Source organism: Thamnophis elegans, chromosome 5 (assembly GCF_009769535.1).
Source record: "Thamnophis elegans isolate rThaEle1 chromosome 5, rThaEle1.pri, whole genome shotgun sequence".
Taxonomy (NCBI): Eukaryota; Metazoa; Chordata; class Lepidosauria; order Squamata; family Colubridae; genus Thamnophis; species Thamnophis elegans.
Window position 1 is genome coordinate 4129501 of NC_045545.1, and position 3354 is coordinate 4132854.

The 3354-nt window shown below is 42.4% G+C and overlaps 1 long non-coding RNA gene across 1 annotated transcript; it reads left to right on the forward strand.

Annotated features, from left to right (window-relative positions):
- The first annotated feature begins 924 nt into the window (after window positions 1-924).
- LOC116508671 lies at window positions 925-1600 on the forward strand. The gene is made up of 2 exons (XR_004255395.1): window positions 925-987; window positions 1560-1600. It is a non-coding gene; the product is annotated as an uncharacterized LOC116508671 (long non-coding RNA).
- The last annotated feature ends 1754 nt before the right edge of the window (window positions 1601-3354 follow it).

Below are 3354 nucleotides of genomic sequence, written 5' to 3' on the forward strand. Positions count from 1 at the left end.
TGTTCTGAGCCCCACCCTTCTCTGTTCAGGAACGAAAGCCAAACAGATGTACAAAAGAATGTTTTAATCAGTCCCAGCTCTTGCTGGCTGCAAGCCCAAAAGAAACAAAGATAATTGCTCTGGCAAAAATTTCTGCCTGCTATGGTTTACTTAGGAGGGGACAAGCAACAATCTTCCTTTAGTAGCTTGACTGAAAGATAAGGTGACCAGATTTTAACATTGGTAAAGCGGGACACCATTGATGGGGGGTGGGGGTGGGGCCGGAGGGGCCGGGGGTGGTTCTTCATTAAAAATTTGGTCTATATGGATTCTCTCCTCTCCTCCCGGCATGCACCCCACTGAAAGCGCTTTAATCAGTGGGTTGCGTGCCGGGAGGAGAGATTCTCTTCTCTCCTCCCGGCATGGAAAGAAAGAAAGCGCTTTAATCAGTGGGGTGCATGCTGGGAGGAATCTCTCCTCTCCTCCTGGCACGCACCCCACTGACTAAAGCGCTTTCTTTCGCCCGCCCAAGCTCTGCTGCAGGTGAAAGAAAGCGCTTTAATCAGTGGGGTGCCAGGGGAGAAGACTGCATCATGCATTCTTTCAAAAAATCAGGACTTTTTTAAAACGCCGCGGGATGCAGGACAAATTGTGAAAAATCGGGACTGTCCTGCCAAAAGCGGGACATCTGGTCACTATACTGAAAGATGTGCTGTAAAAGCCGGTCCCTTTATCAGAATCCAAAAAGGTTGAAAGGAATAAAAAGCAGAGGAAATGAAACAAGACGAACAACTATTCCCAAATTGTTGGACAAATCATTTCTGTCCATAGAGGTTGTGATCACCTGGTGTCTTACTATCCATCTTTATTCGGCTGCCATTATAAAAAGGTTTTATGACCTCGATGTTGGATTAGGACATCCTAATGGTGCAGCCACTATTAAACATTCGTTTGTTCAACGATTAATGTCCTACGTGATCTGAGTTCAGACCAGAGCAATCCAGGTCAGTTTCTGTTGTGGCTCGGCAGGAGCCGTTGGAGCTGCCACCAGACTCCGACAGTGAGGGGTCTTATGAGTCGGCCCTGGAAGATGCGGAGGACCCTGGACAGGGTTCTGACTCCGAGCAGGGTACAGAGAGACTAGTTGGTCACCAGGTGATGCCTGAGCCTTGGATCAGTGGGGAGGAGACAAGAGTGAGTGATCCAGAATACACCTGTGAGTTGTTCCGGGATGCATGCCGTCGAAGGGCTACTCGGCGTCAAGAACAACTGCGTAGTTACAGGAGGTGATTGCGTTCAGCTGATGCTCATTAAGATCCTCTCCTGATTATAAAAGAGACTGCTTGTGCCACGCCCTTCTGCAGAAGTCAACGTTAAGGACTAACAAGAAACAAACTTGGCAGGCTGGATTGCTGCCAGAGTTTGTTTGCATTGCTGCCAAGTTTTGTAGGACTTGCTGCCAGAGTGCTTATCTCTTTGTTTATGTGGCTTGCAGCCAACGGGAGTCTGGAATTATTAAAAAACATTCTCCTTTACGTTGGTTTCAGCATTCCTGGACAGAGAAGGTGGGGTCAGAACAGGTTTCTATCTATGATACACTATACCCAGTACGAAAGGACCGATATAGTAAAGCCAATACTAAAAGCACGCTTTTACAACAAACCACAAACCAAAAGATAAAACCACTTTTAAACCTAGACAAGGTTAATTAAGGACACAACCCTTAATAATTTCTACACTAATAAACATCATGAACTCACTAGTATATGTTCTTTCTATTCTCATTGCTGTCACATTCCTCACCCTACTAGAACGAAAACTCCTAGGCTATATACAACACCGAAAAGGGCCTAATCTAGTAGGACCAATAGGCTTACTCCAATCCATTGCAGACGGACTAAAACTAATTATAAAAGAAGCAACAAAACTCACCATATCCTCACCAATCCTATTTACCCTATCTCCAATCATAGACCTTATCCTAGCACTTTCATCATGAGCTCCCATCCCAATACCATTACCACTCAGAAACATAATAAACCTGGGCTTATTATTCATCATAGCAATATCCAGAATATTCACCTACACCACCCTCTGATCCGGATGATCATCCAACTCGAAGTTTTCAAAGGCCACTTCTTTGGGATTGCCAATGATAATTGGGTGCAGTACAGCTTCCAATGCATTTGAAAATTCCATGTTTTAAATATTTAACGTACAAGTAAGTGTAAATTTTTGCCTCTGTGGATCTTTCTCCCAGAATGCAAAAACAAAGAGCTAATTATAGCAACACCAGGTTTACAGAAAGAAAGCAAATCACTTTTCCAAGTGTCTCTTTTCAATCAGGGTTACAGAAAGCAAATCACTTATCCAAGTGCCTCTCACAAACAAACCACGACCGATGAATGACGAACCACGAACGAATGAATGAACGTTGACTTCTGCAACCAGGGCGTGGCACCATCAGTCCTTTTATCTCCAGAAGACGACGCTAATGAGCCCCAGCTGCATTGTTATTCCTGCATCCTGACTCAACTCACAGCAAACTTCTGCTGAGTCACAACAAGAACATACTATTTAACTACCTTGGCCTCTGAAACAAAAATTATAGCCAAAAATGCCAAAAAAATGTACTTAGGCTGACATGGATGTGAAATTATTTTTCCAGCCTCAGAAAGATTGGCTTTTTCAATTGCAATAATTTTCCAACAAATCTTTATTTTTTAGGAACCTATGCTACAATAATATAAAAACAACAGTGACATACTTTTCGAATTTCACCATTGAAATGTAGGACAAATCATGTTCAGAACTGAAGGAGCTGGATTGAAGCCTATTGCTAGACCTAGAAACAAATTAAATTACGGTTGTTGAGTCTGTTAACTGAAAAGAAAAAGAAAGAAACAGACAATTTACAAGGTCACAATGCGTGAATCCTTCAGTGATTGCTATTATAGAAATAGTCTCCGCCAAAAAATAAGGCACACATACAAAAATCCAACCCCCCCCCCAGTATTTGATTTTAAAGCTATGTTTGTCGGATGGTGGATACAGTAACAATAAGAAGGGCACGTCCTCTCTCGGGAAGAAAACCTCCTAATCTTAGTCTTGGAGAAAAGTTGTGATAGGAAGAAAGGCAAATAGCATAATGGAGAGTTCTCCACTCTGTGAAAGAGGTCATCTTTATAGGCTCTTCAATCTTAAGTCATTGTGGCTTTGGATATCTTTACGTTCTCTGGATGGAAAGGCCAGGTTTTCCTTTCATTCTTTTAGTGGACTCTTGGAATAAAATTTCTTCCCAGTCGCTTTTCTTTTCTTTTTCTTTTATTGTGTGCCTTTAAGTCAGTATTAACTCCTTGGTTTATATAATCATTT